At 38.8% G+C, this 21,169-nt stretch overlaps 1 protein-coding gene across 5 annotated transcripts in view; it reads left to right on the top strand.

Moving 5' to 3' along the window:
* Positions 1 to 21,169, top strand: part of DGKH (diacylglycerol kinase eta) — a 192,775-nt gene that overhangs the window by 96,240 nt on the left and 75,366 nt on the right. Inside the window, exon 1 of one of the 5 annotated variants that reach the window (XM_032294786.1) lies at positions 18,950 to 21,148. The exons of the other annotated variants lie outside the window; for them this stretch is intronic. The gene's annotated coding sequence lies outside the window, so the exon portion shown is untranslated. Of the gene's footprint in view, positions 1 to 18,949; positions 21,149 to 21,169 lie in introns of those variants that run through there. 5 annotated transcript variants of the gene reach the window in all.

Below are 21,169 nucleotides of genomic sequence, written 5' to 3'. Positions count from 1 at the left end.
GTAACAGAGAACTTTCTAACTTGAGTCATCTGATAGAACAGGCCCCTTATGAGGTAATAGCTCTTCCCATTGTTAGAAATCTTTAGACATCTCATTCCCTGTGAGCTGAAAGGGGTCTTCAAAAAGAGAGTTCTCAAAGCAGACACAGCTTCAAGTACTGAAATAAATTTCTCAAGGTTAGATGGCTAATATTAGGGCACAGCTAATATGGAATTCAGAGCTCTCAGCTCTTGATGTTTGTTGGAGTAGGCAAAGAAGAGTGGATTTAGAGACTTCTGGGCACTATGCTAGACACTTTACACATGGCGGCTCCTTATACCACAGAGCAAGAACTAAATGGCCATCTTTCTAAAATGCAGTTGAGGAGATCTTTGCACAGTGTGTGCATGTGAGAAGGGGTAAGGAAAGATGGTGAAAACTGAGATTTCCTTGCAGATACAAAGACTGTGTCTTCTTTATCACTGAATCCCCAAGGCTAACACGGTGCCTGGCACAGAGGGAAAGCTAATAAATATTTGTTGAATAAATGAAGGGATACGTCCTGGTTGAATGAATGAATGAGTGACATTAGAAAACTGTTGTGGGTTTTTTTGGACAAAAAGTATTAGGTCATGTTTTGGCTTAGAGAACAGTTTTCTAATCCCTCCCCATGACGCTGGTTTATATATATTATACACACCAATTCTTGCATCCTCATTGAAATATTTATGTAATGACTTAAGACTATTTTATACCATGTTTACAAATGTGATTCTTGCCTTTCATTAATCATTGCAGTGGTCCCACTTTTGCTTACATAATTATTAGATGACTGATAGCAGCAAACCTCATATTTTAACATTTATATTAGTTAAAATATTTTATAGCTGTCTAAAATGATGCCATATTAATGCAATTGAAGTGGTTGGGTTTTTTGCCTTTTAAAACTGATTTATGTACAATTTAGATGGCTTTATACCCAGAAAGCTGATAAGTTATGTTAAGTTTAAAATTTGTATTCCTTTTTCTATATCTTAGAAATTAGGGGCTTTTAGAAATGAAATATCATTGTTTCTGTGGGTGTTTCATATTTATCGTTTAGTGATATAGCATCTTTTCTAAGACTAACCCAGAGAAATAGCTCTTAAGGTTATTATGGGCTTCCTCACACCAAAGTCCTAGGGCATAAGAAACCTTTGGTCCCTATGTAGCTAGATGCAAATCTTGGGGTAAAGATAAGGTGTGGCAGAAGAACAGAACCTGTGTCTCCACCTTCACTAGTAGCCTTCCAGAAATCTTTCAAATGGACTTTCTAAAGTAAGGTAATACCCAATGAGTGTGTCCTTGGTTATTCTGCCAACTCTAGAGCTCTGGGAACCTAAGGCTTCCTTGCAAAAATCAGACTGTGGGAACCCCAGAACATAGATCAGTTTCATGAAAGGGTACGTGGTGGTTAATAGACACTACAATAGGTGGGAGAGGTCACTTGTCCTCCAAAGAGCTGTGTTGGAGGTTGAATCAGGATGTCATGATCGTTTGCCAGGCTTGGTGTTTCTATTTTCCCCTTGCCCTGGGAGTGATCTTACTGAAGATCCATGACTCAGGGAAAATAGAGTGCTCCTGATCAGTAACCTTCAATCTGCTGCCTCCAGTACTTTTTCTGTCCTAGACTGTTGCCCAGCAGCCCACTCCCCATCTACCTGTCCACTTCCAGGACTGCCCTTAGAATTCATTCATTCATTCATTTAACAAATATTTATTGAGAGTTCATTTTACATATCAGACATTTGTGCTAGATTCTGGGTATACAGTGCTAAATAAAAAGAACTGGCCACTGAGTACCAAATTTTTTAAAAGTTTTACTCAAATTTAAACAAATTTAAAGGCTGTGCTGTCTGCCATCAGGGATAGGTCCTTGTCTTTAAAGTATGTGGCTTTGGGAATAGGATTGTTTGGATACAAAAAACCAGGAACCCACCTCCCAACTGAGACTGGAAACTGTGCCATGACAGGGGCCTGGGTTATAGGAAAGACGGTGGGAGATGACAGTCTTCTTAGAACTTGAGGCCCAGACCATTCAGGATTCCACAAACAAACTTCTCTGACACTAGTTCATCTGCTCCTCTCCATAAACATGCCCCCCCCCACAGTATTTCTGAGGTCCAGTGCTGGCCGCTGTGTAGAACTTTTTAATCCTGAGTCTGAACATCCGTGTTTTATGAAGCTGGTTTCCTAGATGGCCTTTAGCCTTCGGCATTCTGTGGATTGCCAGTGGCAGACTGCTGTCACGTGAAAAGCTTAGCCAGTTATAACCTTGTATCATGGAGGACTGACCTTCCCAGTGGGCGTGCCATGTTGTAACTCCCAGGGAGTGCATGGCCCTGTGCTGTGCTGCCTCCTGCTCTTGGGGCTGGTTACAAATCTGCAGTTCATGCATGTGCTCCTAAACAAGGCCTTTTGTAGACTCCAGTTAGATGGTCTAGAGCTGATACTGTCATTGTCACTGTGATCCTGTAGACAAAGCTTGTCACTGTGTGGAGGTGAACTTCTGAAACCTGTCTCTTCTGAGAGTTACTGCATGAAAACAGGCAAGAATAGGTCAAGTTTTGGACCAGCAGCCCGAGTTCCACCAACCGTCCTGTTATACAGAAGCTTCTAAGCTATGCAGACTGCTATGGAAGGTTTATTCTTATTTTTCCCACCTGACTGATATACTTTTTGAAGAAGGGCTATGGAATTTACCTAGACTTCATGTGGTCTTGATGTGGCTGAAGTGTTTTGTTGAAGGCTCTTTAGTCCTGTACTCATTTAGATTGACTCTGACTTCTCATGCCTATTTGTGGCGCAGACTAAAGGTGCAAACTCTGTTAAAGACCAAGACTTGTCTCATGTAAGTACCTGGAATAGGGGCCTAATACAGTAAAAGAAACTACTGACAATAAAAAAATTTTTTTAATCTCACTATAAATATCTGCATATTAGCAAAAGAGAGCCTGCTACCCAATAACCATCTCATTGAAACAGCTGAGCTCTGAAGAGTTTTAATATCTTGATAGTTCTGTACTGGCTAGCACGATAGTGTTCTGTTTGCTAAGATTTTTTTTAAGTTCCATAACTCCTTGAAAGCCAGAATCTTTGGTGTTAACTATAGTTTCTTAACTATACCTGTTAAGAAATAAGGTATAGCAGGGAGGCATAGTGCTCAAACGCTCCAGAAAATCCCAGAGATGTTTGCAACCCTAGGCCTCATGAGCAACCCAAGCCTGGTGGAGTCTTGAGTCACCCTGAAGGGGCCCCCAGTGATGGGCACCTAGAAATGGTTCCATGTCCACTACAGCTGGTCTTATTGACAACTCCAGAATTGGGCTTTACATCCTGTATGAAATGCTCCAAAAATATAAACACATTGTTACACTTCACAGATTTTGGCTCCATTAGACAATTTAAATCAGCAACCTTTTCTTTAAAAAAAATTAAAATAATTTTAGGTTTGTCTTTTAAAACTGATTTATATACAATTTAGATGGCTTTATACTCAAAAGCTGATAAGTTATGTTAAGTTTAAAATTTATATTCCTTTTTCTAGATCTTAGAAATTCGGGGCTTTTAGAAATGAAATATCATTGTTTCTGTGGATGTTTCATATTTGTCTTTTAGTGACATAGCATCTTTTCTAAGACTAAGCCAGATAAATAGCTCTTAAGGTTATTATGGGCTTCCTCACACCAAAGTCCTAGGGCCTAAAATAACACTAAGGAAAGCCTATTATTGCTATAAGACTTTATAATAATTTAAGGTGTTTTTAATGTAGATGAAAAAATAAATGATGATTCATTTGTTTCTGAAATCTTTTTGGAGTGTCCTATAATCCATAAGAAGTAATAGGCACATAGGTATTTTTATATTATATTAATATCTCACTTCATTATTTCAATAAGTCCATGGGGCATTCTTCCTTCCATTCAACAGATGGAGGAGGTGAGGGGTGAGGCTCAGATAACTGAATTTGTGTAAATTTACTTAGTTATCAAGTAGCATAATTAATATTTAAAGCCTGTGCTCTTTCCATGAGAATGATAGTATATGAGAAGTTTGAAGCACCAATAATTAGAGTAAAATCACATTAACCAAGTAAAAGCCCAGTTAGTCTGGCCATTCCTAGTGAATCCTTATTACCTTCAAGTGAGAAGAAAGCTCACCTAGGACAGTGTACCAGCTGGCAGTGATTAGAGCACCTGTGCCGTGCATTGGTTCTTGCAGTCACTAGGCTGACGGACAAGAGAGGATTAGCAAATTTGATCCCCCTTTGCACTTTAGTCTTAGGTAAGGATTTAATTTCCAACAAGAAAATCATGAAATTAGTTTCAGGCAGAAAGAGATTTTCTGTTTACTTGTTTCTGCCTCACACATTTTTGTGGTCTCTGGATCCAGTTTAAGCTTCGCTGAGCCCAAATCTCAATTTATGAAGGCAAAGATAGGTTAGTACTTCCAAGAGACAAGCAACAGTCTAGTCGGCAACAGACAAGGGAAGTCAGAAGCAAGATCTTCCTATTGACAATTAGGCAGGTTGAGTGTTATCTAGTTGGAGATTTTGTTTTTTAGTTGTTTACTTTGTTGGTTGCTACAGGTTGAGACCTGCTGGTAGAAGATCTAAGGACTTTGGGAAGGTCCTGGAACTCAGGTTGTACTGGCTGATCAGGGTTGGGGTGGAGGGTTGGCCAGCTGTCAGGATACTCTCAGAACCTTCTGGTAAGCTGCCTCCACTGAGATGGAACTCAAGGCAGAAGTTAGTCTTTATATCTTGGAGATAAACAAATTAACAGTAAGAAACTATTAAAGAGAGCTGACATCTTAGAAAGTATGGCTATACGTCAGCCTTTGCCCTTGACATCAGGACTTGTTAAGGCCCCTTCCAGCAAGACTCAGTGATGTCTTCCATTGATCCAAACACCAGGCAGTGCCCAGTCATGTAGTCTGTTGGAATCACTTGGTAGGGTTTCTTGTTTCTGCAAAGGGGATGCTTTTACATACTTCATTAATGATTTGTAATAATCTAGCACAACGCTATTTAGTATGAAATGTCTGACAGTAGTTAGCTACTAGGGGAGTAACCAGCAGCCATATAGGCCTAATATTTCAAGTGGCAGGAGTCACAGTATTCTGTGTTATATAGATCTCATGTTTGTAAGAGTAGTTTGGCCTTTGTGGTCTGGTTTCTGCGCAAATTTTGGTCATTTTATTTTTCAGAATTCCATCAATAAAGGGTGCTAACAATAACAAATTAATCTTTCCCAGTTACTTAACAGTATTATTAGAGCTGCCCCACTGATTAGAACCATAATGTGAGAAAAGCTGTCAGTATAAAGCAGTTAATCCTTCTCTCTTTGGAGCCTTTGTAAGAGTTCAGATTTTGGGGAGGGTTTTTTTTTTTTTTTTTTTTTTTGTGCAGGTACAGTATTCATGTGAATATATTTTAGGTTGCCATGTACCTTTTTAGGAAAATGTAGAATCATTTCCACCAGCAAGGGCAGACATGATTATCCTCAAAATGACTGTAAATAAACTTCTAAAAGACTTTAGCCTGAAGTTTAACACAGTATCAAGATACACACTTTACGGGATAGAGTATAAAGTAAGTTTTCAACTCTTTATCAGTGCCTTCACTACTATCATTGTCTGGAATCAGCAGGGGTAGTGAAGTGTGCCATTTATGTGTACAAACACATGTATACAAAGATATGATTGCATGTTGTAATAGCAAAAGATTGGAAACAACCCAAATGCACAAGTTAGAGACTGGTTGGAGTAAATCGTGAAATATATCATGCAATGGAATGTTATGCAACCGTTAAAAAGGTGAATGAGCTCTGTCTGTAGCAAACCAGACTTCAAGTTTTCTTCAGTGGAAAAAGCCAGATGCAAACAGTGTGAATTATAAGATGTTACTCTGTGTGTCTTTGTGTGTGTGTGCACACATGCATGCATTTAAATCTCAAAAGAGCATATAATTGTTGTATATGGGTAGAATATCCCTGGAGAGAAACACAGGAAGATAAATATTTGCCTTCAGTAAAGGAAGTCAGTAGCTGGGGGGCAGGCTTAGGAGGGATATGTGCTTTTCATTCCAAATACATTTTGAATTTTGTATCACAGATGATTATTGCCTATTCAGAATTTTTTTTTTTTTTTTTTTTTGAGACGGAGTTTCACTTTTATTACCCAGGCTGGAGTGCAATGGCCCGATCTCGGCTCACCGCAACCTCCGCCTCCTGGGTTCAGGCAATTCTCCTGCCTCAGCCTCCTGAGTAGCTGGGATTACAGGCACACGCCACCATGCCCAGCTGAATTTTTGTATTTTTAGTAGAGACGGGCCACCTTCTGGATGCATTTGATAGGAGTGATGGATTTAGCAGGAATACCACCTTGGACACTGTCAGGATGTTCCCAGAAACCAGGATAAGGGCATAGATCAGCTTGTCTGCCCTGGAAAGGAAGGAAGGGCTGGATGAGAGACTTTGTGCAGAAGGACTGGAGAGCTCTGGCCAAAGGGAGGGGAGAAGGAGAGGAGGAAGTAAATGCAGAGTTATTGATTTGAGGAGGGTTGGTATATAAATGATGCCTTTAATTAAGGGTTGAAAATGGGAATAAAAGTAGGTTAGTGGTGGTGGGTGTGAAAAGAAGACGTCAGTTCTGGACATTGTGAATTTGAAGTGACGTAAGATACCTGGTGATGTCTTGCAGGCAATTCGGAGAACAGCTTTAAACACTATGAACGTGGCGTAAAGCACTTATTTGGTATCATTTTCATAGTTCTTTTGAACTTTTTAGCGTACTCAGATATCTTTTCCATTCCTTAAGTGTGATTATGGTGTAATGGAAAAATCAGATTTTAAAAACATTTTAGTTTCGTGGTGACCAATACAAAACAAGATAATTATTTTGTTTTGAAATTTCACATTACATATGTGTCTTGTACAAAGCCATTTACCGTTATAACCTAAAAGAGCTTGTGCCAAGGGAATGAGCCTAATGGATTGTTCCAATCTCTGGTACAGTCTGAAAATATTAAATGAATGGTAAAACATTTAATGTGTCCATTAACTAATACTGCTAATTTACAGTGGGAGGGTATGTGAGAGCCTACATAAATAATTTCTAAAGTCACTGTGATCGCTGTAATTACAATTAATACTGAAAAAGCTTGTCAATTTCCCATGTGGATTGTAATAGTTCCAATACAATGCCATGTGTTAATATATATCTTGTAAATATTTTGTTCTCTGAAGGTGCCTGGTTTACATAGACTTGCTTATGTTAGTGAATGAAGTCATTATTACTATTATTATTATTATTAACTAGCACTTTTGCATCTCCTTTCTTACTCACCACTTAAAAATACACAGTAAGGCTTAAGGTTGAGATGCAACTGTGCAGCAGCCCCGATTACTGTTTTTAAGGGGAGAAACAGTGAGCAGCACGGCAGTCTTTTCTGCCTGTCCTTTCAGGATAGTGTCAGTAAATTCTTTGCCATTCTTTCAATCTCTCTTAGATGGCTAGAAAGGAAGACAGATATAGTTTCAAATCCTACCTACATGTTGTGACCTTGGAAAGTTGCAAGCCTTTCTAAGCCTCAGGGTCCTCCAGGAAAGGATTGCTTGCTACTCTTTGAATTATATGGATGAAATCAGATGATATACCTGGCCTGTTATAATTACTCCACAAGTGGTAACTTAGTATTTTGGAATTATGAAATGATTTTAACTCCAAATGTGAATGCTGTAGCCATCTAAATCCTCCCTCTCTGTCACTCTTCACAATCAGCTAGTCAGCAAGTCCCATTACTTCTCTGTAACCTCCTAAAAATCTATGGAATCCTTTTCATCTCTGTCAGCCGCTGAAATCTTCATGGAGTGCTCCTATGCACAGCAGCCTCACTGCACCCTTACCTCATGTGCTGTCATGGCTTTCCTGCCATTTCATAAGAGTCCACCCATGGCTTTCCACCACCAAGGGGACCATCCGCACTGCTGCTCTGCCAGTTATCTTCCTAAAATGAGTATCTGGTTTGTGTCTCTTTCCGGCTTAAAGCCTTTTAGTAGCAGTGCTCTGTCACTTTTAGGATCAAATCTGTACTCTTTAGTGTGGTTAAAAGGTTTCTTATAATTGCACCTCTGATTTTATTTTCCATTTGCCGCCCATTGTTGTCATATTATACTATTTACAATACCCAGCCCCTGCCTGATCTCTCTTCTTCAATGTGTTCCTGTATTCCGTGGTTTATAGTATCTACCATGCCTTTTCTTTCTCCCTCCTTCTGGCTTCTTCCCCACAGACATACACATAAAATCTTACTTGCCCTTCTCACCCCTACTTTTTTTTGGGGGGTGGGTGAGAGACAGGGTCTCACTCTTGCCTGGTCTGGAGTGCAGTGGCACGATTATAGCTCACTGCAACCTCGTCTCCCGGGCTCTGGTGATCCTCCTGCTTCAGCTTCCCCAGGCATACAACACCATGCCAGGCTAATTTTTAAATTTTTATAGAGAACAGGTCTTGTGATGTTGCGCAGGCTGGTCTCAAACTTCTGGCCTCAAGTGATCTTCCCACCTTGGCCTCCCAAACTGCTGGGATTATAGACATGAGGCACTGCTCCTCACCTCTTCCTCCCTTCTTATTTGAGTGTCTTCTTCCCCAACAAAGCATTCTCAGTCTTTAGTCTTGGTTGGTTTCCCCATCACTGTGTTCTCGTTGGCACCCCAGGGACTGAAAGCGTAGGCATAGTTCATATTATGAAGGATCTTGTAAGCCATGCCAAGTGGTTGAGAAGATGACAGGAACCACTCCATTGAAATTAGTTTCACTTATCTGTGTTCCCCCATTGTACTGTGAGCTCTCTGAGTGAAAGGACTGGGTGTTTCATTTCTGTTTCCTGTAGGCTGTAACACGGGCAGAAAATAGGAATAATTTGTATTTTCTAATGAATAAAGGGATGGATTTCAAATGGAGAGTGTGAGTTTTAAACTATCACCATAGGTGACCTTCAGTACTTTCCTCACAACCTTATAGCTTATCTAAGCTTCATCTTTGCCCGTCACTGAAAACGTTAACATAGGCTGTTGTGGGGTTGTTTGTCTTGTAGAATAAAGTCACAAAACAGACATGAAGTGGGTGCAGTCAGAAAATAATCAAATGTTAATATGTAAGTAGAGAAAAGTGCTATAAAGATAAAAAGTAGCATGTCGTGATGGAGAAAAAAAGGTGAGATTTTCTTAGATGAAGTTATCAGGGAAAACCAGAAAAACTCTTATTTCTCAAACACTTGGTTATTGAGCTCACAGAGAACTCACAAACTTGCAAATACTATGCAAACTACATAGAATTATGCTGCAGATTTGTGTGGCTTCCCTATCAGTTTTGAATTCTTTTATTTACCTTTGGTAGTTGTGATTGAAATACGCTCGCTTTATATTGGCAGTCTAATATTAATTGATTTTAGTCTGGTCTTAGAGTACTAAGATTTTTTAGATTTTTAAAACCAATTTTAGTCATAAGACATAGCAATTTATTATATTGCTAAATGAAATTATGCATAATTATTTTGAAAATTATGATAGAAAAAATAATTTTGTTATTAGTAATCTGAAATTTTCTGTATCTTAACCCTTATATTTCTGTTGATTTTTCTATTTTTGATGACATTTACAATTTTAGAGCTTCATGTAATAAAATATAGCAAAATGAATTGTGCCCTACACAGGGTTCTATGGACCACATGAAGGAGCTTGAGAAATAGGCCCTATTTGGCTAGTATAACAGGAGAAAGAGGTTGTGATTTAAAGCTGAAAGACCTGATGATATCTTCTGCCTCTGTGACTTTAAAAAAGTTACATGTCTTTTTACCTCTTATATAAAGAAGTTACATGGAAGATTAAATGAGATAGTGAATATGATCATATTGATGGCAAAGCACTTTGAAAATGTAAGGTGCTGCAGAAATAATCCTTCTGTTTATCAAAATCAGAGCCCCATAAGTGTCCTGTTTTTAACGAGCTTAATTATTAGTTCCTTTGAAAAAAAGTTGTTTGTATCCATAGATATTAACTGATGTTATTGAAATTACAATTATAATAAAATAGATTTCAGGTGTTATTGATTTACCAGTTCATTATTACTATATCAAAATTTATAATTAAGTATTGTTTATTTATGGGTGTGGTAGGCTAAATAATGGACCCCCAAAGATGCTCACATCCTAATCCCTGGAACTTAAGGAATTAATGCATATTACCTGGCCAAAGGAATTTTGTAATTGTGATCATGTGATCTTCATATGAGATGCTCCTGGCTTATCTAGGTGGACCCAGTGTAATAAGAGGGAAGCAAGAGGAGTCAGAGAGTCAGAGAAGATGTGACTGTGGAGGCAAGAGGTTGGAGAGATGCCAGCAAAAACATGGATTCTCCCCTAGAGCCTAGAATCTCTGGAAGGAATGGAGCCCTCCCAACATCTTTATTTTATTTTATTCATTTAAAAAATAGATTTAGAGGGTAGAAGAGCAGTTTTGTTACATGGATATATTGCATAGTGGTGAAGTCTGGGCTTTTAGTGTAACCATCATCTGAATAGTGCACATTGTACAAATTAAGTAATTTCTCATCTCTCACCACGCTCCCACCCTTTTGAGTCTCCAGTGTCCATTATTCCACACTATCTCCATGTGTGCACATTATTTAACTCCCACATATAAGTGAGAACATGTGGTACTCCTGCTTCTGAGTTATTTCACTTAAGATTAATGGCCTCTAGTTCCATTCATTATTCTGCAGAAGACATGATTTTATTCTTTTTTATGGCTGAGTAGTGTTCCATGGTCTTATATATATAGACCATGGAGTGAATATATATATACACACCACATTTTCTTTATACAATCATCTGTTGATGGATACTGGATACTTAGGTTAATGGAAATTTAGGTTGATTCCCTATGTTTGCTATTGTTAATAGTGCTGCAATAAGCATATGAGTGCAGATATCTTTTTTATATAATGATTTCTTTTCCTTTAGGTAGATACTCTGTAGTGGGATTGCTGCATCAAATGGTAGTGCAATTTTTAGTTCTTTGATAAATCTCTACACTGTTCTCAGTAGATGTTGTACTAATTTACATTCACACCAACAATGCATAAGCATTCCCTTTGCTCGACATTCTTGCTAATACCTGTTGTTTTTTCACTTTTTTGTAATAGCCATTCTGACTGCTGTAAGATAGTGTCTCATTGTGGTTTTAGTTTGCATTTCTCTCATGATGAGTGATGTTGAGCTTTTTTTATATGCTTCTTGGCCATTTGTATGTCTTTTGAAAAATGTCTGTTCCTGTTCTTTGCCCACTTTTTAATGAGGTTATTTGTTGTTGTCATTTTGTTCAACACCTTGATTTTAAACTTCTGAAATTTACAACTATAAGGGAGTACATTTGTGTTGTTTTAAGCCACTAAAATTGTGATAATTTGTTACAACAGCAATAGGAAACTAGTACAATGTGGATTGACTAAACATTAATAACCATAATTTGTTTGAATTCTAAGAAATTAACTTCTAGCTTTGACCAATAGTCTTCAAAAGAAATGGTGATTTATTATTGAACATATGATTATATATGTGTGTATACATACACACACACACACACACATCTATATATAAATCACATAATAAGATACCCCAACAAGTAACACATAAAGCCTTTCTTGGTGATTCCTCAGGGCCAGGTCCTTTGTCATGTTCTTTTCCCAGGGAAGGCAGGGCAGGAGGGCACAGCTGCACAGGGACCTCTTTATTCTCAATGGTTTCACTATCTCCTTCTATTTTTGTTGCTCTGGTGGATCAGAGTGTTCTGTGAAGTAACAGAACCTTGACTCGGAAATACAGGCTTAAAGACATTAAGACAGGACAGTTCCCTCAACCCCTCTGCAGGACTTAATGACAGGAGTGGGAGGGGTGGCTCATTTTGCTTGGGCAAGTTTAAACCCCTTGTGGGAGGGGGAGCATGTGGGCAAGTAGGTGCTGGGGCAGGGTGAGTGCTTTTGACTTCCAGCCCCATGGTAGCATCCAGGGGTGTGTTACAACTAATGTTCTTTTAGCAGTTGCCGTTTATAGACGGCTAAGTGTTAACCAGCTCAGTGGAGAGTCAGGGTGACAGCCTTTTACACCCTGCCCTCTTGGTACCCAGGTCCTTGTCTGTCATCCAGGAAGAATCAGGTCACACAGACTTGAAGGATGGTGAATGTAGAGGTTTTTATTGAGTGATGGAGGTGGCTCTCAGTGGGATGGGGAGCTGGAAAGGGGATGGAGTGGGAAGATGATCTTCCCCTGTTCTGCCCAAACTCCTTTCCAAGTGGCCAGCTGCCTCTTTGATGTTCAGATGCTTCTTCTCTTTACTTCTCTGTTGTGCTGCTCTGCTCCTCTGCCAGTGGAGTTTGGGTTTTTGTTTTGTTTTGCTTTGTTTTTTTGAGACAGAGTCTTACCCTGTCTCCCAGGCTACAGTGCAATGGCTCAATCTTGGCTCACTGCATTGCAACCTGCTCCTCCTGGGTTCAAGCAATTCTCCTGTCACAGCCTCCTGAGTAGCTGGGATTACAGGTGCACACCACCACGTCCAGCTGATTTTTTGTATCTTTAGTAGAGATTGGGTTTCACCATGTTGGCTAGGCTGGTCTTGAACTCCTGACCTTGTGATCTGCCTGCTTCGGCCTCCCACAGTGCTGGGATTACAGGCGTGAGCCACCACACCTGGCCAAGTTTGGGTTTTTTATGGGTACAGGATGCGGGTGTGTGGTAGACCAGAGTGTTTTTGGTAAAAACAACATTCAAATGGGAAAACAGGGATAACTGTTCTCATTTAGGGCCACGGTTTCCAGGCTTGAGAGTAGGGCCTTTGCTGGGGAACTGCCCTCTTCTACCCAGTATTTCCCTGCCTCCTGACCATATCAACATGATAGCCCCAGAAAGATGTTAAATAGATTGCTTTCCTTTGAAATCTTTGTATAGATTCTAAGACTATAAATTCTATCGTAAATTCAGTGCTAATTTGAAAAATTGTTTGGCTTCTGCTTTACCTATCTTTATTTTATTAAAGTGTAATGTTTTATTAAATGCTTTTCAAGAAAATTTTGATTTTGTAGTACTTTGGATTTTTAAATTTAGATAAAGAAAAAGGTTGCTTTTTAGAATTTAAGTGAGAATATTGGTACTGACAACATTAAAATATGTGGGTCCTTTTTATGGAAATAGGTATGAATTTATGTTTCATTTATATTTTATACTTTAAAGCAATAAATACTAGGTTATAGAAGGAAGTCAAATTAACATGGAAAATGACATTGTTATGATGCCCTGATTTCTCACTCAAGAAGTAGATTTTTGCTTAGGAAATCAAACTGATCTAAACTTAACCAAGAATTATGAAAGTAAGATTGGATAGCTCTATTTAGCTTAGTTCATCCCCTCATCTCGGTCAGTGATCGGAAGTCTTAATTTATTAGCTTCTGTGGTCATTTGAGGAAGGGAGCCACATTACTCATGGAATTTGAGTTTGCCGTGGTGGAGGGTGTGGGAGGTCAGAGACAGGTCCTGGTGGATGTGGTCTGCCAGGTGAGCCCAGGGCCAAGACCTGAATGGGATCTGTGTGTATATAAGGAGGCTAAGACATCCAGGTCCCTCATCTTCTTAGTTCCTTGGAGGTTTACGTGGAGTTATCAAGTATCAGATACTTTTTTTTAATTACAAAATTTAAATGTATACAAACTCAGGATAACTGGATAATGACCCCACATCCGCATTGCCCAGCTCCTAGCATTATCTACATCTTGTCCTGCTTGCTTCATCTGTTTTCTCTTTCCTATTTTTAGCTAAAGTGTTTTAAAACAAGTTTTTCACATCATTGCACTTAACCCCTCATTCTTTAGTAGGCATCCCTAAAATGTGGTTGCCAGATTTCAACTCTCCCTCTTTTCCATCTTCTCTGATGCTGCTTGGGTATGCAGAAGCTGTGAAAGGGAAAGATTTACTAAATTAAGCATAGTTATGCAGTTCAGTAATTGTACAATGAAGAAATAGTATTTTTAGTTTTTCTCTATTATGCTATTACTTTTAACTCCTCATATAAGAAATGTGTTAACTGTGGACAACTCATTTAGTGTCTACATTTGTTTCTTCTCTTCAATATGTTTTAGTAAAATTAGCTTATACTTAATTTGTATGGATAATTGAAGGATCCATGAGATACTACCTTTTTTTTTTTTTTTTTTGCCATAAGTCAGTAGTCAAGTATTCCTATAGAAAAGGAGAAAGACACTCTTGGCAAAGACACTCTGCTCTTGTCCAGAGGTCTTTGTCTTCTCTCTGATTCATTGATTTCTCAGAATAATTGTTTAATACATTTACAAAAATTTTCCATTAGAATTTGTTTTTTAGTACTTGTAATGTTTTGTAGAGTCTTGTCACAGTGAGTTTATTTCATATCTACGCTCCAGAATTCTCAGTCAATTAAGTGTGTTAATGTATAGGTAATTTTTTGAGATTCGTAGCTTGATTTTTGAAATAAATATCACATCCAAAAGATACAGAGCTTGTTAGAGAGATACATAAGCAGTACTGGTGCTGATTTTTTCCAGTTCATGATAAATGCCACCCTCTTTATTCTGAACACCTTCGGGGATGTTTCAAAGTTTGATACCTTCAAAATACCTCACTGATACCCTAAGATCCTCAAGTTGTTCTTCTGCCAAATGATCAGTTAGAATGATGTCAGTCAGCCAAAACTGAAAGTGTAAAGTGACTCTCAAAGAGTGTGTGTCTGTATATAAATCTAAACATGGTTCTGAGCAGACATCTGAAAAGATTTTTAGATCATTCTGAAAGGGAATAGGGAATACCTTAGTTTAACTACCACACACTATGATTTAGGATCCTGCTTACATCGTGTATTGCCTGCATAGCAGAATTTCTTTATAAATTTCAGCTGTAGATTAATAATAATGTGTGTGAATTGCCTGTCAGCTTTAGTCCTGTCATTGTTCCATTACATCTTTATAACTTATTTTATATCATTTTAGATATTACAAAATTTGCATTCTAGGATTCCATGGAAATAACATCTTTCAAGAATTTTTGAGCACTTAATGCAGATTGCATAGTGTTCACATCTATAAAATGAACATTTATGGTATTGCACCAGCATGATAAGGCCTCTTGTTAATCTGAAATGCTGTTGTTCTGTTGATTAAAATGATACTATCTGTTAAAAATACCAATGGCACTTTTTTTGGTCATGGTGCCAGAAGTGCATTTGTTGTGACATTTTACTTTACTTAGTCTTCCATTAAAATTCAGGCACCCTTGGGAGAAAATATGCATTAAACCTTTATCATCTATGAACACCTCGGAAAAATTGCTTTTAAGTAGTTGTCGTATTAGAAAACAGATGGGGCTTGACACAACTAGATCATAAAAGGGAGAAGGATTGATCCCAGAAAACAAAGGAGTTGGAAGAGACTTTGTGTCTTGCAAACTCACAATGCCTCCAGGGAACCACTGGGTTCATAGAAGAGTATGTAGTGGTCAACTGAAGAAAACAGGCTTATGGTGCATATACTGTTCCTCTCTAATTATGGTGAATTTTAGCCTTATTCTTTTTTAAATGAAACAGTAATTCAGGGGTTAAACAGAATAGACAAAGAAAAACATCAGAAATCATAATTTTATGGCCTCTGTTATATTACATGGGATGCCATAGATGAAAGACTGTTTCAGACTGATCCCCCAAAAGGAATCCTATTGAGGGCAGATGAGAACACTGAGAATTTGGGAGTAGAAGGGTGCTAAAAAGAAAGAGATCCATAAAGATTAAGAGCCCTTTCCTGACATTACTTATACCCGACCCCACCTTTACGAATAGGCAAATTGGATACTTCCACTCTCCTTCGTGGTTGATAAACAGGGGTGTGCATCAGAATCACCCGCGTAGCTTTGCCAAACTACATCTGAAACTATCCACACCTTACCACAAACCAAGATTTTGATTCAGCAAGTCTGCTTTGGAGTTGGTTGAGTAATTTGGGAAAAAAAAAACAAAAAACAAAAAACACCTCATTTTGGTTCAGCTGTACATGTGCAATTGCAGACCTGTGGAAGTACAGGTTTCCAGTTTACTCTTTGAAATATGAGAGTAACTCTGCTCTCAGAATAATTCCTTCAGGGCCAGGCGCGTGGCTCACGCCTGTAATACTAGCACTTTGGGAGGCCAAGGCAGGCAATTGCCTGAGTTCAGGAGTTTGAGACCAGCCCAGGCATCATGGTGAAACCCTGTCTCTACTACAATACAAAAAATTAGCCGGGCGTTGTTGCATGCGCCTGTAGTCCCAGCTACTTGGGAAGCTGAGGCAGGAGAATCGCTTGAACCCAAAAAGTGGAGGGCTCAGTGAGGTGAGATCCTGCCAGTGCACTCCAGCCTGGGCAACAGAGGGAGACTCTGTCTTAAAAAAAAAAAAAAAAAAAAAAAAATTGCTCAGATGCATGACTACATTGCAGTTTGGCACATTTAAGTTTCCAAAGTGAATTATTTCATTCCATAAAAGAATTTAGAAAAGCAACATACATAATTAAAGAGTTGGAAATAGATTTCATGAGGAAAGATGGAAGAGTTATATAAAGCTGAGCAGTTGGCAACTTCAGGTATAGCAAAGCTAGTGTTAAGAAGGCACACAATACAAAATATAAAAGAATTAGCTGGGCATGGTGGTTCACGCCTGTAGTCCCATCTACTTGGGATACTGAGGCAGAAGGATCACTTCAGCATAGGAGTTGAAGGCTACAGTGAGCTTTGATTGTGTCACCCCAGTCCAGCCTGGGTGACAGGGTGAGACTTTATCTCTAAAAACAAAAATAAAGAGACACATAATTATTTCTGATTGGACTATAATAAACATCAAATTGTATCACCTAAATTATAATCATACAGACAATAAAAATTGATTTAGCACCATAAAAATATTTGCTTGTGCTGCTTTCCCATAAAGACTTCACATTGCATATGAATTTTTATTTTAATAAAAGCAGTTCAGGATTAATCACTAACAATACAACAGTAAGCCTGCAATAGAGCAGATGGGATCAATTTGTTGTAAAGAAATAAGAATTTCCTAACAGAAAAAGTTGTTGGACATTTAATCTGACCAGAGAAATTTGCAGAATTTCCATCATTGCAGAATAAAAAATCTGAGTTAAAATGAGTAGCTGGCTATCTTAAATAGTTTACATGTGATACTTACTAGAGATACCATGCTGAATTCTTTCAGTGACATACAGATTCTGATACTCTTCATTTTAATAAACATTTTGCCATTTTATACTTCCACTTTGGGCAAGGTTAGATGCAAGTGCGATTAAGGAGGGTCCTTTTTTTCCCAATTTGTTGGTTGATATTTTCCTAATATTTTCTAAGGTCAATCGGTCATTATCATTCCCATCCTAGTCAGTGACTATTTTGTTGACACATGTCTCCATGACTCCATTTTTGACTTTTCATTTGACTTTCATCTTGGACCACACTTACTCAAAAAATATACACTACAGAAGAAATCTGTAAATGTGTATGTGATTTCTTTGACTGCTAAGAAGAATTGTGATGCTAACGTTTATTGAGGCTGACTGCGTGGCAGAGACTATACTAAATGTTTTACCTGGATTATCTCATGGATCCACACCTGATGCTGCAGAGCTGTGAGTTACTACTTCTCTATCCCTTCTTAGCAGAGGACAGACAGGCTCAGGGAGCTCAGGAAATGTGTCCACAGCGAGATGGGTAAGAAGGGATGTTGTAGGGATCAACAGGCTGGGTCAGTCTGACTGCAAAGATTTTTTTTTTTTTTGAGAGGTAGTCTTGCTCTGTTGCCCAGGCTGGAGTGCAGTGGCACAATCTCAGCTTACTGCAGGCTCTGCTTCCCAGGTTCATGTGATTCTCCTGGCTCAGCTTCTCAAGTAGCTGAGACTACAGGCATGCGCCACCATGCCCAGCTAATTTATATGTATATTTGGTAGAGATTGGGTCTCACCATATTGGCTAGACTGGTCTCAAACTCCTGACTCAGGCAGTCTGCCCACCTCAGCCTCCCAAAGTGCTGGCATTACAGGAGTTAGCCACCGTGCCCAGGCTAACTCCAAACTTTAGAGAGAGAGTTAGATTGTGCTTTTATATTAGTGATTTCCAGCTGAGAATTAACAGCTCCCTCTAATTCACTTCTCTGTGGAAACTTCTTTCATTAAGTTCTAACATTGTTGTGGGGAACAATAAAATGTCTTTAGACACCACGTCTCAATCTTGACCACACTTTGGAATTACCTGAGAGTTTTCAGAAAAATACTGGGCCTTGAACTTCTCATCTCAACTGATCCCCCTGCCTTGGCCTCCCAAAGTGCTGGGATTACAGGCATGAGCGACCACACCTGGCCCCCCAAAATACTGCGGTCTCACCCTCAGGTGTTCTGTGTTCATGGAGTATAGCCTATACATGGGGATTTTTAAAAACCCCAGATGATTCTAATGTACAGCAGAGTTTGAGGATTCCTATTTTGGAACAATGTAAATTTTTAAATTCTAAATTCTCTCTTTCAGTAAAAAAGTAATGTTTTTATTACAGAAGTAGTGCATATTTGCTTTAGAAACTACAGAAAGTCTGGCATGGTGGTTTACACTTGTGATCCCAGCACTTCGGGAGGCTGAGGTTAGAGGATGGCTTGAAGCCAGGAGATAGAGACCAGCCTGGGGAACATAGGGAGACCCCATCTCTACAAAACTAAAAATAAATCAGCTGCATGAGGTGGCATATACCTGTGGTCCCAGCTACTCAGGAGGCTGAGGTAGGAGGATCACATGAGCACAGGAGGTTGAGGTTGCAATGAGGTGTGATTGAGCCACTGTACTCTAGCCTGGGCAGTAAAGCAAGACCCTATCTCAAAAAACAAAACAAAACCATAGCCAGAAAAAGTTACTATTAAAATTACCTGTCATCCTTTCACCGAAAGGTAGCAGTGTAGTGTTTAGCTATGTATACATTTTTTTGCCCCATGCACATTTATAGATTTGACATCCTACCTACCTTCTATAGATTTTTATATTTAATGCAAAATTGTTTTATGTCTGTTTTATGTATTTATATGCATTGCCAGACTAAGAAATTTTTGACTCTTACATAATGGTGTTGTTGGATCAATCCTTATAGGCTAGTAATTCCCAAAGTGGGGCAATACTTCTGTTAATGGAGAGTTTGTATATTGTCTGAGTTAGCACTTAGGGAACTGATTTAGATGTCTGTCCTTTGGGCACCATCTTCTGTAGTAGTTTTTTAGGCGAGGAAGTCCTTGGTTTACTTCTTGTCTTCCTTGTAGCCTCTTTAAGGCAAAGCCCACTTGGTTTTTATCCCTGGGTCCTGGCATGTAGTACATGCTCAATAAATTATTGAATGGATGAACAGACAGGCAGATGTACCCCAGAATCTGAGGTGTGGATGGTGGTTATGGTTTGAAAAAATTACTTAAGTTCAGGTCTGTCTGAAAAAAAATGATTGGTGAATATTGTGGTAGGAAGGGACAGAGTGGGGTTGAGATAAGGACAAGGACTAGGAGATATTTTAGGATAGGTGAGCTTCAGCTCTTCCAGGAAAAGTAAAACATCTTCTAGTTTCAGAAATGTCCTGGACCTGTCCTCCTCACCAGGCCTAGTTTTCACTGGTAAATAACCCCTCCCCCCAGTATGGTAGAGGGATTGTGTTCTATCCTTCCACCTCCCCTATCTTACTCACTTGTAGGACATCTTATTCTCAAAATAAGAACTAAATACATTTTGGAGTTTGCTTCTCCCCGGGTATGTTCTAATAAAAATTTCGATGAGAAGCTGCTGCAGTATAATGCATTTCAGCTAGGGATAACCAGAGCCTGTCAGTCAGCAGCTGTGTCTGTCCCATCCTTTCCAAGGAAGGTCTGGGATGAGGAAGAATTTACATAAAAGGTGGGAGGGAACTAGAGCATTGAAGGACTGCTGAGGGATTACCCCAGGAAGGAAAAGGTCCATCTGAGAGGCGTTAAGGGTTTGTTGGTAAGCCAGGCTTGTCTAGTGAGCCCAGACAACTCCGCACTGCTCGGTATTTTTGGCACTATAGCCACAAATCCAGTATGATTTCTTTTTCATATTGACTTCTTATAATGTCACTTTATAATCAGTAGATTTCTTAATCACAAGGCCTATAAATCAGAAGAATTTTGCCTTTGAAAAATGTAACTGTATTAAATGTGCTGGGATCTTTCCTTGCCCATTACAGTTCACTTTAAAACATTTTTATTGAAAAGGAGAAATTGCAAATGCATGCATTTTACTTTATTAGTATATAAACACACATGATTATATTGCTGAAATCATTTAGAATTGAGGCATTTTTGTAATTCCACGTATACAAAGAAAAATTAGAAGCTGTTCTTTATCCTTTCTCCCCTTTTTGTTGAATTCACAATGACTTTACAGACATTTAATGTAAAGGCACTAAAGACAGTTAAAACCATTAGTCATCATGCTTTACTTAGAATTCAGCAAAGAACACAGTTAAAGAACAAAATAGCAAGCCTGGTTTATTTGTCTGAAAAATGCTTGTCTCATGATACTTTATCTCATATGAGGGAAGGAGAGGGAATCCTTCGAGTTACATCGTATAAAGTAGCAAAAAACAAATACAATAAATGCTAGAGACAATATTTATTCAGAAAACATCAGCGAGTCCAGTGAAACGTGGAGACTGTGAAATGCTGTGCCAGTCATTAGAGCCAGGAGTGTATTATGATTTAATGGTACCTCTCTGCTGCATCTCATGAGCTGTCCTAGAAAAACATTTTGAAGCAATAAAGCATCCATTTGGCTCCTAAGTAATGAGAGGCATTGTTCTTTGCATTAACTATTTATTCAGGAAGAGAAGTGACCAACTGTTAATAAGCTTTGTCCAAAGAGGGTCGTGGAAAACAAGAAAATGCAAAAGTGAGGTTCTCTTCAATTTCATATGCAATTAACAAATATCCAGAGCTGACTGATTGGTGCTCCTCTTCCATGTGACTTTTGGCTGGCTGTATTTAAGGGTGAGTGCCTGTCAGATGTAT

This window comes from Sapajus apella, unplaced genomic scaffold, assembly GCF_009761245.1.
Source record: "Sapajus apella isolate SASKATOON/1434 unplaced genomic scaffold, GSC_monkey_1.0 scaffold32, whole genome shotgun sequence".
In the NCBI taxonomy this organism is placed as follows: Eukaryota; Metazoa; Chordata; class Mammalia; order Primates; family Cebidae; genus Sapajus; species Sapajus apella.
This window is presented reverse-complemented; position numbering and strand designations above follow the sequence as displayed.